Source organism: Perissodus microlepis, chromosome 11 (assembly GCF_051167445.1).
Source record: "Perissodus microlepis isolate ML-2025 ecotype Zambia chromosome 11, ASM5116744v1, whole genome shotgun sequence".
Taxonomy (NCBI): Eukaryota; Metazoa; Chordata; class Actinopteri; order Cichliformes; family Cichlidae; genus Perissodus; species Perissodus microlepis.
The window spans coordinates 29,600,090-29,617,408 of NC_140471.1; the positions used below are offsets into that span (position 1 = coordinate 29,600,090).

A 17,319-nucleotide genomic window follows, 5' to 3' on the forward strand; every position below is an offset into this window, starting at 1 on the left:
TTTTTTTTTTTTTTTTTTTAAAAAGTCTATTTTCTACGTCTCTAAGTCGGACTTTATTCCATTTTATAATTTCACGGGTATTAAAAAGTTACTGACAAACCGCTGAACTAACTTTACAGGACCGTGACGTCACCTTTTGTAGTCGTAACGCTATCTCATGCACGAGCCTTATTAGCCGACTTCTCGAAGCCAAGCCATTTGCGCCGTGCTGACGTAACGTGACGTGGTCTAACGCACACACGCCGTTGAAATTGGAAAGAGTAAAATGTTTTAACATAGAAAGAAAGAAGTCTAATCGGGAGGGTGCAAAAGTAATCTTCATGCAGGTGTTTCTCCCGCTGCTCCGCCACAAGCGCCAACTGACTACATGTGTCAAGGTAACGTCCCTATGTCCCCACTGTAAACATCGTGTTCCTCCGCCAAGAACGGTTAAGTAGGGCGGCGGGAAAGTTACTGAACCCCACTCGCTGGACACCCAGTACAAACACAACTTTTCCACGCGGAAATCAAATAGTTAATTTTAATTTATTTAATTGCAACATGTATAATAGGACTACCTATGCGAATAGAACAAATAAAGGACGTAGCCTAACATTTATCCAGGGACTGGATATTGAAAAGAGGCAGTATTTTGCAATTATATGCCTTTCTAGGTAAATGTACAACCTAAACATCTATTGTGCGAGAGAAAAAGATGGCACTCGATAATTTAAAACGTTTGTTTTTATTTATTTCCCCACGAAAATTATACGAAAATCTCCTAGATGGTGGGAGATCTGGGAAAGGGGGGAATTCAAAGCAACAAAAGCAAGAATTAAAAAACAATCAAAATATGCTTAAGTCGCATAAGCTCCAATTTTCCGGTTAATGCAGCCCACAATAACAAGCAGTAGAGTGTCTTTGCTCTCAAAACAAGACAAGCGGAGGGATATAAACTCTTAACACATGATGTCGCCATCAGCCCTTCCTACTTCTCAGCTCACCTTCCAGTAACTCCGCACCGACAATTTCATTGGTCGAGGCATCGCGGACAGCCGCCCCCATTGGTCGCGCACCTGTCAATCTTAAAGCAATGCCACTCAGGATAGATTAGGCACCATTTGCCATAACTAAATAGTTACATTGTACATCAAGTAGGAAGAATTGTTTTAATTGGTAGTCCACCGCGCTCGGCGGAGAGTTCATCTTCGTCCAAACCGCTTGAACGCGTTGAATGCAACGAAGTGTAACGCTTGAATCTCCCGTCTCATCCAACAGATGTGGACACTGCCCGGGTAAGTCACTCTTTACCAGCTTGTGTCCGCATTTCACGTTTTCCTCATTTTTTTCCTGCCTCTTCCTGTGTTTGGGCAGTTCTGGCAACTGCGTGTCCAGTCGCCGTGTTGTTTGTTGTTGTGGTGTTTGCACGTTTGTGTCGGAGTTGAAAAACTGCCACAGAGCCGTGGTTGTGGTAACTCTGAGGAGGATGTGCACGGTGCTCGTGTAAAACCTCCCAAGTGTCTGTCAGTGTTTGTATCAAGAAAACAGTTCTTCGTGTAGTTTGCTAAGTTAATGCCACTGCCACAGTCAGAGCTCACTTCTCACTGCGTGCTCGCACGTTTCAGTCCCACAGACCTTCAGTAAACAGCATCTCTCAGCTGGTGGATTTGAGCGTTGTGCGCAACAGTAATAACACTCCATTAAGAGCTGTCAGAAACGATTTACGACAAGTGTCAACCGGGTTTTGACGTGATTTCTCTTCATTTCTTCAAAGCAATTTCATTCCAAGAAAAGAACGCATGTTTAGTTTATTGGCAACTTTTATTGCGCCATCAATTTCGTTTACGTGTTAAATGACAGGTTTACATTGCGGAGAAAGTGGGCAGATGAAGAGAGAAGAGCGCAGTTTTTGCTCTAGGAAAACTGTAGTGATTGGTGAAATTGTGTTTCTTTATCAAAAACCACATCGGACGCTTTCCCTCATATCCTTTAAGCTATCGCGGCTGTTGAATTATTTTATGTCTCTTTCATGAGCCCATTTCCGACAATTGTGCTCTCATTGCCGTGCGTAATTGCTTCTCTCCCGGGAGAGAGTGCCATCAAACTTCTAATTTCCCCCTGAAACCCGGAAACCATTTTACTCGTGGAAGCAGCCCGTAATGATGGCATCAATAAACCCAAATAAAGCTGCTGTCAAGTCAGCTCTGAGTTTTTCTTGAAATCAGAAGGGGCCCATCTGCCTTCTTTTCCCACGCACAGCATCTCAGAGAGGCAGGTGATTGGGATTAGAGGGCAGCAAGACAATGAGAATATGTCCCTAGAGAGGAGTCTGGCATGTCAGGAGGCAGGAGGAACAGTTATCTATTACATCATTATCTAGTGCAGCAGAGGAATGCACTGCAACACTGGCAGATGAGCGGTTCAACAATGCCAGCAGGTAAAGTCCAGATTGCCAAAAAGGTGTCAGTGGCTCTCCAGGGAGCCAGTCCAGGTAAGGGTGCTAGCGAGCGTAGCAGCAGCCAGAGGAGAACAGATTAGGTGTTCTCTGTGAGTCTTTGTCAGTAGGGCATGTTCGCCTTAGAAGCTTACACCACAGATGAGTGTTTGTCCTGATAAGACAGGTAATATAATATGGAGATGGAGGGCAGAACTGACTGTGGGCATTAAACCACTGATGAATATATAAAAGTATCACGAATTGCAACTAAATTCCTCATTTCAAGTAACATCAAATCAGAAAGCTAAAAATATATATATAAAAAACCCTGTTAATATTCACAGAAGAATTTGTTTATTTACTACTTAAGACTGAAAATAGATTTTATTTTGCTTTTTTAATCTTAACATGAACATGTCGTGCATGGTGAATCAAGAAATGAAAGTTATGTTCTAAGAAGTAACAAATTACAACTCTCAAGTGAAATCAGTCTTCAAAACAGAGTCAGAACGTCATCCAGAAAACTGGACCTGCCAACATCAGATCTTCTCCTGGTCTCCCTCAGCTTTCCTTTGGTCTAACATCTTAAATGTGATCGCTGTCTGAAAGTTTGCTGCTGTTTTGAAGCTGCCAGTATCCCAGTTTAATTCTCTAGTATAGTTTAAGTCTAAGACGTAAAGGTGGTCACAGGTTTGGGTGTAACTGCAGCGTCCCTAGCTTAACACCTGTATTGTATGCTGTTCTCCCCCAATCTCTAGCTTAGGTTTTGCACTAAAAACACTAATGTTTACATCAGCCATATCTTTTTTTAAAAGATATGTGAGTAAAATCTGAAGTTGGACTGATTGAAAGAAATGCTTTTTGTGTTTCTGACATTATCAAAATGTCCAGGCAGCGATTATCCCCTTACTAATGCATCACCTTATCTCTTTTATCCTTTTACTTCCATGCGAGACTGTGAGGTGTGACCCTGCTGGCTGTAATCCTGATTCTGACATTATCAGAGGTCCTATATAAAACATCGCCATCTCCTTCAGAGGTTTATTCCACTGCTGCACTCTGGTGCACCTTTAAAAGGAGGCAAAATAGTTGCTCTTAGGTGTGCAATAGAGTCTCAAAGTACTCTCCCCTATGCTTGTGTGGCCATATAGGAATACAACCCATGAATTGAGCAAAATTTATTTTGTAACCGGACTTGTTCAGTGAAAAGAGGCTTATGCTTCAGATAACTTACAGTATAGGCTCAACTGTCATAATGGGCTTTTGTGTCCCTGAGAACTGTGACTGCCGGCAAATCTGTACATAGCTCTCATTCCCAGTCAAAACACCATCCAAGCTAGGATAGAACTTACAGAGATGACTTTTATCGTTGAAATGAATTATCTTGAAATTAATTTAGCTGAATCCAAATTAAGAGTTGAGATTGAGAACATGGGGGAAAAACAAAACGAACAAAACCAGGTTTGGTTTAGGTTTTCCATGCCAGAGCTCTACCATGTGCTCCCATTGTGTGCTCTGTTGGACACAGTCAAAACACAGTGGGGGGGAGCGTGCCCCCCCCTTCTCTTTGCTTCTGCAAATTTGAGGAAGTACAATCATTCTCTCCTGGTGCAGCTTCCTGCTGAACTGCAAACACAGGCAGTCAGCCGGCACATTTTCCAGACATTGCAGAGATTGTCGGTGTCTGTCAGAAGCACAGTGACATAGCTGAACGTGTTTAAATACACTGCCCTGTGGTTTCTTGTGCGTACAGCATTTAAACATTCAGTTTGATGGCTTCGTAGGACGTGTCCTTAAATGCCATTGCATTAATGCTGAGGCTGCTGATTGTTTTTTCATACTTAATTAAACTTTTTTTTTTTAGTTAAGTGTTTGAAAATTGTGAGTTGGCCAAATAATAAATTAATTTAAAATGTTAATTGAATTTTCAATATGAGAAGCTGCAAATCCTCCCTTTGGAGAAGCCGTGAGAAGAAAATGTTTTGATGATAAATGACTGAACCGACTGAGTTATTCATTAATTTCATTTGAATTTAGTCAGCTAATTAGTTCATATTAGGGCTGGGGTTGGACGACGTGTTAAAACTCTCCAACCTGCCGCTGTCAATCCAACAACTGCTGATAGCTGGCATGTTTGTGGACTTCCACACAGCGCTTTGCTCTGCAGTGCTCAACATTGACCATACAGCTCCAGCTCTCAACAGCTCTACATTGGTGAATCTTACATGAGGCTCAAAAGCAGCAGTTCACATCTTCTACAAGGGACCATCTTCAGCAACTGGTCTTTTAATTATTGAATATTTACTTATTTTAATTATCAAGGAGGCAGAACACTCAAAAAGTAAAATAAAGTGGCAAAAATCTTAAAAAAAACCCATTCAATGTTATTTTAATATATAAATATATGTTTTGCATTGAACCACTGTGGTACCGATGTTACGTGTTATATTCTTTCTTATCTCTTGGACATAGAAAAGGCCTCTAAAGTTTAATTCTAGCAAATGCATACATGAAGCAAGCCGCCTGCTAAAGACACTAGTGTGCACGTAAGGATTATGTGTTGAAATAGCCAGCAGTAACCTTTTTAATAAATGACTCACGCTAGGCGGATTATTTTTTTCAAAATGATAAGCAACGCCAAAGGTTGTTGACAGACCTGCCTGTCATATGTAATTCCTGTGTAATTACCTCTAGGACCAGCCTGTTATAACAATAAGAATGCCTAACCGATTGAACCTCACCTCTTTCTGCTGAGTTAATTTTTTTTCCCTGATCAACTGGCCAGTCAACTCAATCTAGAAGTTATTTAACATTCAGTTAGTTAACATCAAAGGGGTGTGACTAGTGGAATAATTCACAGTATAATGAAATCAAGAGATGTTATCTAACGATGCCATCACAGTTTTATGAAGAAAGAATAAAATGCCTCTTAAAAGGAATGAGTTCTGTATTTAATCATTCATCAGCACTCTGATTTCATTTTCACCACTCACTGCCATTTATCCAGAAGGACTCAGAAGGTTGACTAATTTGAAATCAGTACTAACCAGCAAGTTGGATAATGTTTGTTTACCTTGCCCTCATTTACCATGCCATGTGGAGATTCGAAGTAATAACATTTTGTAATCTTTCCGAGCACTTTAAGGAGGCATGTTGGTCTTAAACTGCAGAAGGAGGCATGAAACGTCATTTAAGTGCTTAGAAAAAAAATCTTCTATTTACCAAGAATTGTAATGTGATATGACTAAAAAATGCACGAGGGACTAATGTTGCAAGTGTGTTTTCTTAAATTTATGTGGGTATTTAGATAATTGGGCACTGGCAGTATGCCTGCTAGTTAATGTGCTAGTTAAACCTGATCATTAATTGAAGCAGCAGCTAAGGAACAAGTGAGCAGCAGTGCATTTGTTCCCTGACAGATTTTCCAGAGCCCTCCATTAGTCAAGACCTTCCTGACTTTCATAGTGAAAAAGTCTGAGGTCTAATTTTCATTAATCAATTTGTTTGTTGGCTGGGCTGGGTATTGATGGGCTTTAATCACTGCTGAAGCCAAGGCCACATTAGCTAGTGAGAGCAGAAAATTACATCAGCATGCTGTGGAACTTAAAAACCCTGTTTTATATTTCAGCACCAAGGAAACTGAAGAGAAAAGAAATAAGAAAGTTGCTGAATAGAGGCAAGCTGTGCTACTGTAGCTACCATGTTGTGCAGGGCAATTCACCTGCCACCTCATTGATTTGCCTGTTTACCCTTTCAACTCAGACTTAGCCTTGTATAATAGTAGTAAAGCATCTGTGTTGGGTATGTGTTTTCCCTGTGTTTTCACCCTCAGCTGACCCACGCTCTCATCCCACGATGGCGCAAAAACCTTTCTTGTAGGTTGGCTTAGATAAGCGTCACCCCTTCACCGTTGTCAAACTGAAAGCCTTGCACCACAAGCCATGCTCCTTTTCAAACTGACGGAGCATTTCAGCAGAAAGGAGCAATTACTACCTGCTCTGGTCCTGTTGCTTTCATGGCCTCTTTTGTGTGCTGATTCCAGGGCAGATTCTATCCACGGCTGTTCCCACGCTGAGCAAGGAGAACAGGAAGAACTCAGCCGCACAGCAGGCCTCTGCCTTCTGCTATTATGGCCATGATTCAATCATTGCAGGGCAATGCTTTAGCCTGGCACATTGAAAGAGGAAAAAAAATGTCCTCACTCCCTCTCTGTTAATGGAACTTAAAGCCAAAGGTGTTTTTGTACCAAGAGGAGACCATCAGCCTTTTAATGTGGGAAGTAGCAGCAGCAAGCTTCACCTCACAATCCACTCTCCCCCTGCTGTGATTTTTAAAATGGCCTCCCTTCTGTGCTTGCAGCCAGAGAAGCCCCACGTGTAGTGGAGGAACCAAACCAGGCGAGATTTGCCACTCCTCGCGCGGCTCATCGCGCCTACTGTTTGTTGTCTTTCCCCTGACCTCGAGTGGAAGAGTTCAGTGTGTTAGATTTTTAGATTTGATTTATTTTTAGTTATACATGCTTGGATTACAAGCAAAGCAAAATAAATAGGACTTATCGAACAATGTTACACGACACGGATACAGTTTGCTGTTACTTGCGCTAAGTATTGCAAAAATCCATTTAACCAATCAAGCCAACATTTTCTTTGGCAATCTGGGGGCATCGATACTTGAAATACAATTTAGTGGTAGTAAATCAAAATTAAATCTACTGCAAAATTTCAAATCTGTGTGTATATCTCTCTGTAGTAATGCTGTGAAATATTTAACATTGATTTTAACTTCACGAATGGAATACCAAAATAGCTTTTATTAAAGCGGAACATTTCCTGTCTACTAATGAAGACCACGGGACGTGGCTGAAAGCACTGGAAAAAAAACATGCGGACCTTGAGATAAGGCTTTTTGTTTTTTTGTTTTTGGTCAAATTGCTATTGTCGTGGTTTGGAAAACAGCCTTTATGTGCAACTGACAAAGAATTTGAATTACAGAAAACTATCAATTGAACATTGCTGTATTTCTTAAAATGATAAAAAAAAAAGCAGATATCAGGACAAACGGTAAGTATCTGCGATCATGGGTTCGGTTATGCCAAAATTTGAATTTAAACAAACTTTCCAAGAAGTGTTACGTCTCCTGACAAGAACTACTGGCGATAAAGATATCAAGGAGATCTGAATTGCTTTTTTGGCAAAGCATGACCGTGCTCGGCTCTGAGCTCTGCTGTAATTTACCAGCTTTTGTTTTCATACCAGCTGGGAACACTTGGACGAAAAAAAGAAGAGAAGAAATCAGATTATTTGTCCAGCATATGATTATCTTTTGGTCCTTTTTTAAAAAAAAAACAAAAAACAAAAAACAAAAAACAGGATCCACCTTTGTATTTCTTAAACTGTTTGAAACATTTACGTGGGATTTAGGATTTTTCCTCATGGTTTACACGTGGCATGGAATATCAGTGTTCCAGGATCTCAGTGAAGTGAGAACACCATCTGTCTCACCTTGTTAAAAGTACTATACCACCCCATAAAAGCATGCATTTATTATTTGGTTTCAAACATCGTCACAGATTGTTTAGATTTTTGTAATTTCTGTTTTATGCGCTGTTAAAGCAGTGAAAAATAAACCTATGAATACATCAGGGAAAAGAGATATTTCTAAACTTGAGTTATTTTATTGGCAGGAACTAAAACTGTTTAAGACCTGAAATATCTTGTAGACAAATTGTTTAGCCATATCAATTTTTACGATCTTTAATGTACCATTTAACATTTTACATAATTTTTTGTGCATGCAAAAGGTCTGCAAAGTCACAAAAGATAATATGTATGTAGTTAACCTTTGCCTTGCTCGCATGCCCATAAAGCTATGTTTAAAAAAACCCAAAACAAAACAGAAATAACTGCAAAACAGGCAGACTGTCAGAAACTTTACATCTGATATGGAAATCAGTGTCTGGGTTACTGTATTTTCATGTCTCTGACCTGTCCTCAGATGGCTTGTTTGTGAGTAATCCATGACAATATAACACAAATAATCCAGGAAATATTAACGCCATCCTGTAATGTTGTGACTTGTTTATGGCTGTGGCTCTGGCTTGAATGTGTGCACATGAATGGTGAGGTTTAGTTACCAGTTTTGTGTGGATTGTTGCTATGCTCATAAGAATATGCAAACAATGTTTTTTTTATGTCGTTCAGAACAGACTGGGCTTTTATGCATGAGCGATTTAAAGAAGCCAGAAAAGAGCTGCAGCAATGGCGTGTTTTGGTTGACCACCAAATTAAAATCATCAACCTGTAAATTAATATGATGTAGGCTTCTTAAATTGAAAAAGTTATGGTCGGTGGAGTCTGTGTTGGACGTTTTTCAGTTAATAATGTTAATAACATTTTGTAGTCCAAACAAGTGTTTTTTTTTTTTGTTTTTTTTTGTTTTTTTTTGTTTATAAATTGGAGCAACAGAGAAAAGTGTTTTCACTGATAATGAAACTAGTCACTTTGGGCAGCACTGGACTCCACCTGTATATGATGCATATGGTTCGAACACATGAGTGTTTTTGTTTGTTTTTTAAATTAATCTTGGATGGTACTGAAGCTCTTATGTTGTCAACATGCGGACAAACAGACAGTTGTGGGTCCCCTTGGCCACCCAACTTCTGGAGCCATTCACTCATGTTGACAAAATTTCTGTACAGACATACAAACACCTGCCAAAGTACTCAAACCAGAACCAGGTCCCCTTCAGGGCCACAAAGACAAGAAGACAAATGTACACGGACTCACGAACTGAAAATATTACCAGCTTTGCTGTCGTGACTGGTGAAAATTTCCTAATGTACATACTGTAATTGTTTCCTCATGTAGCCTGTAAGTACTTGCCAACATGGTCTCTCTGATTTGACCCTTAAGGCCAAAGTGAAAAATCAGGGTACACAAAAGCTGTAACTGCAGGCCAACAAACTCCCTTACTTACACAGGCCTAATCCCTGTCCTCCAGCAAGCTCTTAATTGGGCCATCATCAGCTGCTGATCTATGGGTTAAACATCAATTGAGGTAATGAGCACATAGAGAAGAGGGAAGAAGATCGGGTTGGGGAGATGTGGGGGGAGTCAGTCCGGAGGGTAGGGAGGTGATCAGGGCCCACCCTGAGGAAGACTGAAGTGTGTGTGTGTTTCTGTGAAGAGGTAGCTTAACGGGTGGAGTGATTTTCGAGTCGTGGAGTGGAGTGTTGATTATGGCTGTGCGGGATGGAGGCTGCTTCAAACAGCTCAATGGAGACTTCTTGTTAGTTTAGCTGTGTTTGTGTTGGACAGGCTGTGGTCTGGGTGAGATCCTCAGCATGTTTCAGGACAGTAATGTCTAATCTGCTCTTCAGAATGCAAACACTAAAATAACAATGACGTAAAAATCTTAATGAAGTTAAGAGCTAAGGTACAAAATATGACAAATAATATTAATTGGCTAACTGTTTTCAATTTGAGTATTATAAATAATTTAAATATTACTCCTTACTCAGAGATTTCTTGTAATTTTGTAATCAAATATTTTCTTCTATGTAGTTTTAAACATTTACTTATTCTGTTTTTTCCTCTGAGAAACATTCCAGCAAGAAAAATGGATTTGATTGATGATTTTATGATACTCTCTGAAAGTTCATTGAGGAGGAGACATCATTCCCATTCCCATCCATACTGCTTGACTGACAGATGATCTCTAAAAGGCACAGGACAAGATGGATATAAAATTAAAATGTAAGTTACTACTTGAAAGACCATTTTTCATCATAGAGTACCAAAATAGTATAACATTGTCTAGTACTTTTGAGAAAATTAGTAGCTACATTGTAAAAAAATTCACATTTTTATGTAACTAGGGATGTGATTAGGAGTGTTGTCCAACTCCTCCTCAGAGTGTTAATACTATAGGTTGTTTATTTGAGTAGTAGTCCATGAATGTTAGAAAGGAACCCAAACAGCCTTTGGTATATTTTTGTTTTGATAAAGGTAGCTAGCATTTGCGTAAGGTTAGCATTAAACCTGTTTAAAACCTAAATACTTGAGATGGTCATTAGAGAAACATTCTAAGCTTTTGATGCTGTAATATACTGCAATTTGTCTTTCTACTGGTCTTCGTTTGACTGAATAGTGAGAAGATGTTGTATCACTATGTCAGAGGTCAATAAAATGTCAAACATGTCTGCAAGAATTCATTTGAAACACTTTTGCCCCGTTAAATTCACCATTCAATATTTAACAAACAGATGATTCAATCTTCAAAATACATAACTATTTTATAAGCAGACCTCTTAAGATCACTTGTAGATTTAAAAGAATCCTAGAATGTGCTTTTCTTTCATGTCAGCAGTCATTTTTTATTGCTTCACATCAGCTTGTTCAAACAGCAACCACATTTCTTTCTAGAATTAAAGTTTTAAGTTATAGTTTTGAATGCAAAATTGCAATCAGTCAATCAGATAGAAGTGAAGTTTCTTCCAGAGGGAAAGTCAATGTATCTTTTTTACTTTCCAAAAAATGAAAACACTTTCAGTTATGAAAACCAGACATCTCAGTATATCCAAGAGCTGGTTAACCTAAGTTTAAATGCATTAGTAACCCTCTATCTATTGTGCTGTGGGCAGAAATGTCATATTTTAGGTTCTGATTCTGATTGGCCAACTGGATCAAGAATCAAACTATAAGCTTCTAAAAAATTATTTGCCACAGGAAATAGAAAAGTGCAAGTGACCATCAGAAAAAAGGTATATCAATGACTGGAACTATTAGAATGGACTTTCTGGGGCTCTGGAGCTCTCACTGTCAGTAACATATGAAACAGAAGCTCCAAACTGCAATGACATGTCTACAGACTCATCTACATGCAGGCGGATAGGAAAAAAAATCAATGCCACTGCTGTTACAAATACCAAAACTAACCTTTTATTTATAGACTTTTTTTGTAACTTAATGCCTGTTTCTCTACAAAAAATTTTTCTAATTGCTTTTGAAGTAAAAGTAACTTTGCCTCCATCAAATAGATTAAAACTGGCAAAACTCTAATTTGGGATCCATCCTAAAATCACACCATCAGGTATTTAATGGTAGCTTTGGATACAAGACTATTTTGATACTTCTTTGCAGTTGATACCAAAACTTTAAAGCACTGAATTAGGTTTAATGGCAGGTGTAAGGTAATATTCATGCTGACAATGACCAGTTTGTGAGTCCCCTCGTCCTCAAGACCTGTGCCCCCCAGCTGTGTGGAGTCTTTCATAAACTGTTTATGCTGAGTCTGAGTCTGCAGCATCCTGGACCAGCTGCGACCCATAGTAAGACCACATCTGGATCCCCTTCAGTTCGCTTATCAGCCTCGTCTCGGAACTGGGGACGCCATCATCTACCTGCTCAATCGTGTCTACACCCATCTGGACCAGCCGGCGAGCACTGTGAGGGTCATGTTTTTTGACTTTTCTAGTGCTTTCAATACCATCAGGCCGACCCTCCTGGGTGATAAGTTAGCAGCGATGCAGGTGGATGCTTCTCTGGTGTCCTGGATTGTTGATTACCTGACAGGAAGACCACAATATGTACGTCTCCCACAGTGTGTGTCTGACAAGGTAATCAGCAACACAGGGGCACCACAGGGGACTGTCCTCTCCCCCTTCCTCTTCACCCTCTACACCACAGACTTCAGCCACTGCACAGAGACCTGCCATCTTCAGAAGTTTTCTGATGACTCTGCGGTGGTTGGATGCATCAGCAGGGATGATGAGACAGAGTACCGGGCTGTGGTCGATTCCTTTGTCACGTGGTGTGAGCAGAATCATCTGCAGCTCAACGTGGCAAAGACCAAGGAACTGATCGTGGACTTCAGGAAGACCAGGAAACACTTGACCCCTGTTTCAATCCAGGGGGTCAGTGTTGACATTGTGGAGGACTATAGATACCTTGGAGTACACATTGACAATAAACTGGACTGGGCTAAAAACACCACAGCACTTTACAGGAAGGGCCAGAGTCGTCTCTATTTTTTGAGGCGACTGAGGTCCTTCAACATCTGCCAGAAAATGCTCAGGATTTTCTATGAGTCTGTTGTGGCCAGTGCGATCCTCTATGCTGTTGCATGCTGGGGGAGCAGGCTGAGGGTCGCAGATGCCAACAGACTTAATAAACTAATCCGTAAGGCCAGTAATGTTGTGGGGATGGAGCTGGACTCCCTCAAGGTGGTGTCGGAGAGGCGGATGCTGTCCAAGATAAAGACAATGTTGGATAACACCTCCCACCCACTCCATGACATGCTGGTCAGTCACAGGAGCTCGTTCAGTGAGAGACTGAGATTACCGAAAAGCACCACTGAACGACACAGGAAATCTTTCCTGCCTGTGGCCATCTCCCTGTACAACGCATCCACTTAACACACTGGTTACTGCTACAACTACACGTTTCTTTTCCAGCTATTTATTAATGAGTGACTTATGTATGTATATATGTATATATTGTACTATTCTTAGTTAGCATATTGTCTGTCTTGTCTTAATGTTGGTTTATGGTTTATAATGGAGCACTGTAACAAAAAAATAATTTCCCCCAGGGATCAATAAAGTATTCTGATTCTGATTCTGATTTCATACAGTGTGTTCAGTGCAGGACTGTTGTGCTTATATTCTGTATGTGTTTTGTGTGAAAGGTAAAGGAATGGAATAGGCAGATATTGTTGTTGCACCTTTAAGCCGGCACCAGAGTCAAGTCCCAGAGACTGAATCAATGTCTGTGTGGAAGGGAGATCCAGTATTATGGTGCACTCTACACCAGACACCACGACTCTGTTCTGTTTCACGTCACACCTCTGATTCGGGTACATCAGCATGTTATCTGAAAACACACACTGGAGCCTCAGTGCCATTTGTTCCATTCGCTGTGAACAAGCAAAGGTGGCATAATGAGAAGTTAGTGTCATTATAGTATGAAAGGGAGTTCATTTAATCCATTATTGATCCAATTTGCTAACCAATCAGTGTTTTCAGTTGAGCTAATGCTCTCGTGTTGGTTCCTGAATTGGTTTGTGAATAAGGTTCTGGGGATATTTAGTTCCCGGGGCCATTTAATCAATATGGCCATTACACTTTGCCCACTGAAGACGAAACCTGTGAGATATACCTCTGCTCTATACTGATCAGCAAAATATGATGCAGAATATTTGGAAGTTTTGTTGCTATGAAAACAACTTGAGATGTTGTGGCTTTCTATATGGAAGGTGACTGCTGGTCTCACCTTTATGTGTCACTCAGGGACTCTGATCTTATAGAGAAAGTTGGATCCCAAATTCCTGTTTGACAAAATTTGCTCTCTGTTGATTCTCATTATGACCTAAATCATAATCAGCCCCCTGTGGTTTACCACGGACTTTCCATTCATCTCCCTGATCAACAGCAGCAGAGAATTTCTCTTCCTTGTCCTCAGATGACAGATTCTGGGGAAGTAGAGCAGGAGGGTGGCCTGGACTTTAAAGAGACCTTCTGGTAATCTGAAAGGTCACAGGAGTCTGAGTGTTCTGCCAGTGCCCCTGAGCTAGATGCTGAATCCTGAACTACTTAATAGCACTGAAAAAAAATATAATAGTTTGGTTTCAGCGCTGATAAAAATGTGCAATAATTTCCAAAGGTTGTTGATGTCTACCGTGTTTGCTCGCTCTGTGAGATGGAATTATTATGTGAAGGTCTGGTGCTTAAAAGTTGAAGAGAAATGGGGAAAAAAAAACAAAAAAAAACTGATGGTAAATCCCTCAGTTGTTGGCTTTTTTTTTCTTCTTGGCTAAAAATATCTTGTTCAGGGTGCTAAATATATTTGGTCTGCCTCTGAAGAAATTGCTGGAAAACCAGCTTTGGAGCCAAAATGGAAATCTGGGCTGACCTCGTTTTGACTACGAGGTAGAAGCAGATGAGAAAATAAAAACACTGAATGCACGTAACATTTATTTTTGATCAGGGATTTTGGAGTCTGCAGGTCTCTGCCCCTCTCGTTACATTTCATCTCCTGGAGTCTGTGGTGTTTTGTGATCTCACTCTGTTGTCTTGTGCAGTGTGCTTCACTATAGCACTTTATCCAGATTAAGTTGTGTTTTCCTTCTTTTAATACACTTGTTACCAAAGAAATAATCTAATGCAAAACTAGCCAAATGGATATCGTACAGAGTGTGCAGTGGGATCAAAGGCCACTGGCCCTGGATCAAGACACAGCCCGCTGCTTCTCTGTAGGTTTAATGCAACTTAAACCCAACACAATTTGCAGGATTAACCTTTAGTAACAGGGCTTGATGGGCACTCGCAGCACTCTCAGGGTTGCACTGCAGAAAACCAATCTTGGTTTGACCTTGACAAGGCCGTACTATCAAAATCCACTTACGTTCAGTTTGAATCCATTTAGTTCAGCTTCTGACAACCTTCAGCATTACAGCCTTTTTATTTAAAAATTCTCCTATGCACTTAGTAAGCTTGGAGTTCTTAAACGGAGAAAAAAGAAAGTGAAAAGAAGAGAAATGATAAACTAAACAAACAGCACTTAGTAAAAGCAGAAATAATCAAATAAGCTGCCTGCACTGTTGCTTATTTAATCTAAATAACATTTTTGTGTTTATGAGATCAAAAAATTAGATAACTTGGACTCAACATATTTAAACCTCTAATATCAATGAACATTTGATTTAAATCCATAAACTGGAATACTTCTAATGAGTGAAACTTTATTGAATAAGGTCAACTTGATCTGTATTGTCTTGCTTCTGACTTTAATTCAAAACTTAATGCTTTCATACTCACTCCGGTGTCCTACTGATGTTTAAAGGAAATAAAAAAACAAGTGTCCTAGTTTGGATTTATGTCTCATAGTAATGGACCTTGCTTTCATAGCATCACAAAATCAGCATTTTATAACACAGCTGGAATTGAAGGTTCCTGACTTTGCCAGAAATCCAGTAAGAGCAGCAGATACCAGGAGGATTACTGAGAATCAGAATCAACAATGGCCAGCAATCCACAGCATTATATTTAGCTTAGATTAAGGCTTCTCTGTTGAATGACTCAAGCTGCAGTCTCCTTTGTGCACACTGATGGTTCACTGGAGGTCTATCTGGTATTGTTGCCAGAGAACTCTGAGAACAATCCCTCGCAAAAAGATTAAAAAGGAAGAAGCAAGCAGAAAAAAAGATGAAGTTGGGACATGGATCAAGGAGCACACCTACAAGACCGGAGGAAGCTACAAGAGGAAAAAAAAAAAAGATGTATAAGAGAAGAGATTTTTGTTTCAAATGTCATGCATCTGTTTTAGGAAAGTGTACTACCTCAGATGCATCATTCAGTATTCAGAAACACGGATCATTCTGCCTCCAGAAACAGAAATGTTTCATAATCAGAAGTCTTTTGCTGACTCAAAACTTGAATGTTAACTCATACCTTAAGTTGCTTTTGCCAGGAACTGTTTTGTTAAAGTGAACGCCAGATTTTTCAAACTCTTCGCCTTACAGAAGGAAGCAGTTGAAATGGGTAAAAAAAAAGAGAGAAAGAAATAAAGTCACTTGTGGCTTTCATGGTGCCGTCTGAATAGTTGAATTTACTATACATTTTTAACCCTGAACTATTTTGCATTTGGTGGTGGTAGGGGGGAATCATGCGTGAGTTCATTGTATGAACGATAAACTTGAAGTGACACAACCGCCTTGATGATACACAGTGATTTCCATACTCTAAATTTTAAACCCACTATCTTGGCTTCAACCTTGTAAGCTTGATTTTCATAAACCTTATAGGTGCAACAGACTAATAACATACAACACTGGAGCACAAACCTCTTGGACAGGATGTTCCAGACAACACTCTACATTATTTGTAAGATAATTCCATTAAAATGCTCCAAAAGGCAACAATATCACAAAGACTTTTTAGAGGTTGAGTTCAGTAACCTAAATTAGAGGATGAGAAGCCTAGCAGAAAGCTCTGGGCTATAGCTGCCTGTGCTAGTATGTCCTAAGTTTAAGCACCCCTTATGCTTGTTCTGAAGAGAGAAACTAGCTAAAAAGACCAGACAACTTTATTGTACCAGGCTGTGAAGAGGACATTGGGTGATATTTTGTTTGGGCTTCCCCACATTGCTTTAGTTTCTACCTTTAGGCAACTCCATGATTACAAACTGATTAAGTTTTTGGTTTTCATTCCTGCTTTGTTTTGTCTTTGCTGTTGGTGGCTCAGTTTAGCTGTCATGTTACCAAAAGGTCTGGGTATCATCACTGATAAATGACGTGAGATTAACTTGGTCTCTATGGTCCTTTTTGAGGATTCTAATCAGAGTCTGTGAAGGCTATAACACATGGGGATCTGAGTTGGTGGCACAGATCTGTGTGGTCTCAATTGGGATTGGAAAGAAACTGTGACTCCAGTCAGCATTTTTTTTTTTTTTTGCCAGTCACACCAAGGAGGGAAAAATGTGATCTTTGTAAGACGGGGGGGAAGTAGAAATTGGGAGACTCTCAGTTGTCAGTTGTGAATGCAACCGAATTGCTGTGCCACCATACTGACGGGGTTACGATGGCGTGAGAGCAGGGGCTGCTGGCCAGCACTCCAGCACAGCTGAAATAGCAAGCAGCAAGAGCCAGGAGCTGAAACGCTACACCCAGGCTTCTCACACTCTCCTCGTCTCTCACTAAGCCTCTCTCCTTCTTTCTTTTTCCCATTCTCTTTCGTGCTCTTTCGGTCTTTCCCTATCATCTTTCTTATTTACTCTGTCTGTCTTTAATCTGAAATCTTGCCATTTTCTTGCTCTTCGTCATTATCATCTAGCCTCTATCTCATCGCCCATTCTCCCCACTCTTAATTAGACACCTCCCACACCTCTCATCCACTTCCAGTAAAGCCC

The 17,319-nt window shown here is 40.1% G+C and overlaps 1 protein-coding gene across 8 annotated transcripts in view; it reads left to right on the forward strand.

Annotated features, from left to right (window-relative positions):
- Positions 1-1,050: 1,050 nt before the first annotated feature.
- Positions 1,051-17,319, forward strand: part of mef2d (myocyte enhancer factor 2d) — a 101,178-nt gene continuing 84,909 nt past the window's right edge. For 4 of the 8 annotated variants that reach the window (XM_084943973.1, XM_084943976.1, XM_084943974.1 and 1 more), the window contains exon 1: positions 1,054-1,274. The gene's annotated coding sequence lies outside the window, so the exon portion shown is untranslated. Of the gene's footprint in view, positions 1,275-17,319 lie in introns of all 8 variants that reach the window. The other 4 variants (XM_084943977.1, XM_084943978.1, XM_084943972.1 and 1 more) reach the window with 3 other exon arrangements.